Source organism: Alosa sapidissima, chromosome 19 (assembly GCF_018492685.1).
Source record: "Alosa sapidissima isolate fAloSap1 chromosome 19, fAloSap1.pri, whole genome shotgun sequence".
Classification (NCBI taxonomy): Eukaryota; Metazoa; Chordata; class Actinopteri; order Clupeiformes; family Clupeidae; genus Alosa; species Alosa sapidissima.
Genome location: NC_055975.1, coordinates 3,547,738 through 3,553,737, shown reverse-complemented (window position 1 = coordinate 3,553,737; position 6,000 = coordinate 3,547,738). Strand labels below are relative to the sequence as shown.

General features: G+C 44.9%; 1 protein-coding gene across 1 annotated transcript in view; it reads left to right on the top strand.

Moving 5' to 3' along the window:
• Nucleotides 1-6,000, top strand: part of LOC121692918 (brain-enriched guanylate kinase-associated protein) — a 63,227-nt gene that overhangs the window by 8,461 nt on the left and 48,766 nt on the right. The window contains 1 exon segment of the mRNA XM_042071962.1: nucleotides 1,886-1,914. The gene's annotated coding sequence lies outside the window, so the exon portion shown is untranslated.

The window sequence follows — 6,000 nt, the reverse complement described above, 5'->3', positions numbered from 1 at the left end:
TGTATAGTGTATACCCATGTATCTCATTTAAACCCTGCCACCAGATAAAGTCTCCTCCAGGTCTAGGTTTACAGTAATGACCCTATGCTGGGAGAAATGGGACCCACTATGGGCACATCAGGCCCCCTCAGGTATCAGGGAGGGAGAGGGTGAGGGGGGGACTGATATATGATAGTTAAAAAAAGAGCTACAGTATGATAGAAAGAGGGACAGAGAGAAAGACAAAAAAGAGAGAGAGTGACACATGAGTGGAGGAAGAGAAGGACCATGTGGCTACTAGAGAGAATGAGAATATGAGAAAGAGAGAGAGAGAGAGAGAGAGAGAGAGAGAGAGAGAGAGAGACAGAGAGACAGAGAGACAGAGAGGGTGCATGGGAGTGAGAAAATGGAGAGAGAGAATGAGAGAGGCCCCTACAGTTTAGTGAGAAATTACTCGGGAACTGACAGTGAGTCATCTACGCTGTGCTTTAGTGACCAACAAAACCCAGGGTGTGTGTGTGTGTGTGTGTGTGTGTGTGTGCGTGTTTGTGTGTGTGTGTGTGTGTGTGTGTGTGTGTGTGTGTGTGTGTACTCTCACACACAATGCCCAGTGTTTGTGTGTGTGTGTACTCTCACACACAATGCCCAGTGTTTCCCCATCACATTCCAAAGTGTGTTTGTGTGCTTTCATCCACAGAATCATTGTGTATGTCTATGTGCATGTGCAGCCTGTGGCTAATAGGCAAAATCTGGTACAGTTTTTCCCAGCAGAACAACATCAGCTGTCATACATGTCAGATATATCAGAGACACAATGTCTGTGTGTGTGTCTGTGTGTGTGTGCACCTATACCATATCTCATACTAAGGGCATTGTAAACCCTGTTTTTATATCGATAAACATTCAGACAACCATAGCTAAGCTACAACAGATGTGGAATGTCAATATGAGATCCGTGGTTGTGTAAACCTTTCAAAAATATATCAATACATCACTTCCTTCATCAAATATGCCTGTGATGGTGAGCACCGTTTATTACACACACACAACTCAATAACACAAAGTTACATGCACACTCATGTCTACACAGTGGGAACACACTGTGATACTTGATTATTTGGAACAAATTGATGCATATGATCCTAATTGATTTTTAATTGTCGAATGAAACAATATGGAGCCAAGTGATATGGGAGAGGTAGAGACAGAGGACTCCACACTAATTCGTTCTGCACGATGAGGTCCGTCTGAATGGAAATGCTAATTGTTTTCAGGTAATCCATGATTTGCATAATTTATGCAAAAAAACGCATGAGGAGTGCGTAGCAAGAATGGATTCTCTTCTGGTCAGGTTATGGAGTGTGTAGAGCAGGGCAGTGGAGCCAGACCACATGACCCAAAATATCAGATTCAACAGATTGTCTGACCTGTTACCCATTGAGAGAGGGATGGGGGGGGGGGCCTGCAATCAGAGCTCTCAGATGTTTCGCTGTATACTGCATATTTCTCTGCCATCTCTCTCTTTTCACTGCACACAAACACAATAACACAGTCTTTTTCTCTCTGTCTACACACACACACACACACACACACACACACACACACACACACACACACACACAAGCTACATACATTTATCTTCTATTGTCTCCTCTATTTTTTAGTAACCTTCTCTCTTCCTCTCTCTCTCTCTTTCTCTCTTGCACTTCCTATCTTTTCTCTGCACTCAGGCAGATGAGGAAGGTTTAAGGTTAGCTTTTGGGATGCTTAGCTGAGGCAGGAAAGCTTGTTAAAGCACTCTCCATCCCCAAGATATATTGGTCACTGGGAAAAGGGGATAGACATCCATCAATTCTTTCACACTCATCCATCCATTCTCTCTCTCTCCTCTTCTCTGTCCTTTCAGGCCTCGGATGGAGAGATGCAGAACATGAGGTGAGACTCTTCTCTTTTTTTCCCACCACCACTTTTCTTTTGTGCTGATCCCATCCTCTTTCTGCGCCCGCCCCTCCTCCACCTCTCCTCTTCTTCCTTCTCCCTCCCTCCCTCGCTCGCTCGCTCTCCCCTCTTCCCCCCTCCTTCCCTCCCTCCCTCCCTCCCTCCCTCTCCTCTCTCCCTCTCCCCTCTCCCTTACTCCTCCAGCTCCATTCAGTGGCGTAGAGCGCAGAGATTGCTGTTTGGAGAGGGCTGGAAGAAGCATGTTTTAGTGCTGCCGCCACTGCCGCTGTTGCTGCGATCGTGGAGAAGGCACATGCCTGCATAAAGAGGTGTGATTGTCTGAAAATGAGACTTAAAGCTTGCAAACGGTAAGGGAGAGACTCTGCAGGGGCTTGGTCGGGGGGGACAGTCATGAAGCAACATGCATGTGTACTTATGTTTTGGCTGCAGAGTTGTTCCTTCAACTGTGTGACTGTGTTTTTGAGCAAGTTTCATCTTTGTCTTCATTGATGCCATTGTAACTGACTAATGGTATGTGGATATTGTTATTAAGAGTGCCACTATGACAGTGCCACAGTGATTTAGAGGGTTGTGATGTGGTAAACTACCTATAATGTCCTGTAATGAGTGCTGAGATAACTAAAGTGTAAAGTCGTGTGTGTTTACAGCTGGCTTTTATAGAAATGTTAAGTGCAGTCGCTTTTTAAGTAACAGTTTCACATATGCAATCTGTGTGCATGTGTGTGTGCGTATGTGTGTGTGTGTGTGTGTGTGTGTGTGTGTGTGTGTGTGCACGTGTCTTGGTGCTGCATGCTGTACTGCTGACATTTGGCTTGGCTCAGTTTCAAAACATTGTGATCATGTGAGATGCCATACTGTAGCATAATGTGGCTCTTTACAAGTGCAGTCTTCAAGTGCAAACTGGTAACTGGTAAAAGTCATACTGCATGTTTTACTAAGTTATACTACATGTACATGAAACTCTGATTCATCCACATAAATGATGCATAGTATAGCTTATTAGTGAGCCTATCTTAAAGGACTTATTTAAAATCAGTCCCATGCAGACTATTTAGCAATTATGGCACAGGGCCTTGAACTTATCCCACCCTGCCTTGTAAGCGGTAGCAGCAAGTTACTGCTCAATCAGGAGGAAGTTGATTGCGTTCACCCCCCACATTAACCTTGGGGAGCTAAATTGATTGTAGCGATGATCCCAGTTGGCCATTACTAAATTAAAGCAAACACAACCCCTGACTCTCCGTCTCTTCAGGGAGAGGGGAATGTATGGGAGGGCTTTTGAAGTGGAGTTTGAAAACAGCCCACTCCCATGTCATTTAATCTGTCTCAGAGTGGTGTGGATGGGGGGGGGCTCTGTACTGGACTGAGCTGTCTATTCTCACTCTCCAAATGGTCTGAGATGCAAATGGTATTTGGGGAAACTGAACTTGAGAGCAGGAAAAACATATATACATGTATACCTGAAAAAAATGTGCATTATGGCGTGCATAGCATACCAGGTATTGTGATGGTTGTTTAGTTGAACCATTGAATCCTTTTCATTCATTTGACAGTTATTCTGAAAACATATTTTTGATGATTATTTTTAGTATTATTAGCTGTCACTATTACTGTAATATTTGCTATGGTTTCATTGTAACAGATATCCTAAAGGAGCTTTTGCCAGACTTTACTCTACTGAGTCTTGTTAGAAATAGAAAGAAATAGCCTTCTGTCACCTATCTATATAATCTCCATGCAGCTTACAACACAAGTGTTGACACTCAGGCACTGAATGATGAGTGTGTGTTGGTGACATTTAAAGTGCAAACGGAGCTAAACTGTTTAACTCAAAAGTTGATAAAAATCTATCTTCAAGTGTCCTAGTAGCTTTATGGTGCCCATTAATTTCCCAGCCTGACATCGTGTTTAACCAAGGGCGTTTGCTAGTTATGGATGTGAAGGCAGTGATACCTCATTTTCAAGCCAAGGTTTATTACCTTTAGGGGGCAGGTAGCTTTTGTGGGTTCCCGATTTTAATCGTGATAGGAATGATTCAGATATAGGCTACGCTACGCTACGCATGCGCCTAGTTGAGGTTGCATTGTTCTTAGTTTTGTTCTGTGATTCTCCTCTTTGTTGTGCTAGAGCTAGTTTGTGACAAATTAACACTTTCTGTTTAGTTTTTTGAGTTAACTGTCGCATCATAATGGCAAAAATTAGATGTGTGTGAATCGATGGTGTTGTGTCTGGTCTGATGAAACATCACTAGCCGGAAGGACAAGAGAGACAGAGAGAGATAGAGACGCTCAGGGGAGGTGTGTCTGAGCAGTGTTAATTGGGTTTCGGGAGACACACACAGTCACTCTAGAGCCGAATTTTCTCTCCAATTCCTTCTCCTCCCTTCTCTCTTTGCATCATATACCTGCAGACATCTCCACCAAATCCCAGCAATGACACAAAAAGTTTCAAAAGTCGCCTTAAAAAAAAAGTGGCCTTGTCATCCCAGGAGTCGCCAGGGTGAGACAGCAGACCCGCAAGCAAAACTCCAAATCATTACGGTGAAATGTTTCACTTGATGAAGCACGTTGGTGCGCTGCGGCGTGGTGGTGGCGAGTAGCTGGCGATTGAGACAGATAGCCGAGGTGTTGGCCACAGAGGCTGGTGGCCGGCCGCTCCAGGGGCCCTGGAGACAAGACTAATGGCCGTGGTCAATACTGCTTTGGCTCTCCTTTTTCGTCCTGACCCAGGTCTGACCTGTGTCTCACCCCCTCTGCACCCAATCTGTCCCAGGGCAATCAGGTGGGAGTCAAAGCGTGTGTCTGGCTCTCTCTCGCACTCTCTTTCTGCCTGGCTGCCAGGGTCCCATTTGACCAACCTGCGTTACAAATGCAACGCCATGCCACAAGCCGGCCCAGCCACCGTGACTCCTGATTCACTGGAGGAGAGTGGAGTGCAGTCTCTCTTTCTTTCTATCACTTTCTTCTCACTTTCTCTTCCATACACTACAATGTCACTCTTACTGTCTATTTGATTTATTTTTCTCTCTCTTCCCCATCTCTTCCTCCCACCTCTCTCTCTCTCTTTCTCTCTCTCTCTTTCTCTCTCTCTCTCCCCAAATCCTGGTGAGGTGTTAACAGCTCATCTGACAGCTCTGATACTTTCTCCTCTCCACGCTGTCCCCTCAACTTTGGGATGGCTATGTGAAGCATGTGTGTGTGTGTGTGTGTGTGTGTGTGTGTGTGTGTGTGTTTTTTTTTGCGTGGCATTTGCTACTGCTACTGATGGAAGGAGTGTGTGGGTACTTCTGAGTGACTTTGCTAAAGCAGTGTGTGTGTGTGTGTGTGTGTGTGTGCGTGAGTGTGAGTGTGCGCGTGTGTGTGCGTGTGTGTGTGTGTGTGTGCACTGGTGTGTGCATGTGCGCGCGCGCGTGTGTGTGTGTGTGTGTGTGTGTGTGTATTTGGAGAGTAGCTGACTACCGTTGGGACTTGTCCTTCCTGAAGCCAGAATTACACATGATGAATGCACTGATGTATGTATGTACAGTATGTTGAGAGTAGCCAGCCACTGAGTGTGTTGTGTGTGTTCCTTATCAACTGCCCAGATGTTCTTTAAAATGTCAAGCGAAATGGCACACTCAAGTGCTGTTGTGAAATGAAGTGAGGAGCCTGTTTGCTTTCTGATGCCTCCATGCAAATGCATTTACCCCTGACTCTAACACATAGAGGGAGATCAGAGAAGCCTCCACAGCCTGCATGTCAACTTCATTTATGTAAGACGAAATGCTTAAAAACAATCACGTTCTCTCTTACACACACACACACACACACACACACACACACACTTGAGGGTAACTCCACAAGGCATTCTGCTTTTTCAGATGCAAATTCATTTTAAAAGTTTAATTGCAACAGGGGTTGCCTCTCACCTCTCTGACCTGTGTTCCATTAATATATGTTTCTGGAAAAAGCACAAGTACCAAGGGACAATTTGTCACAATACAACAAAGCATTACTTACACCATAATGCTGCTGTAATGAATTGCATTAAAAAGGCTCCAATGCAAGCTTTTCTTGTGGAGGT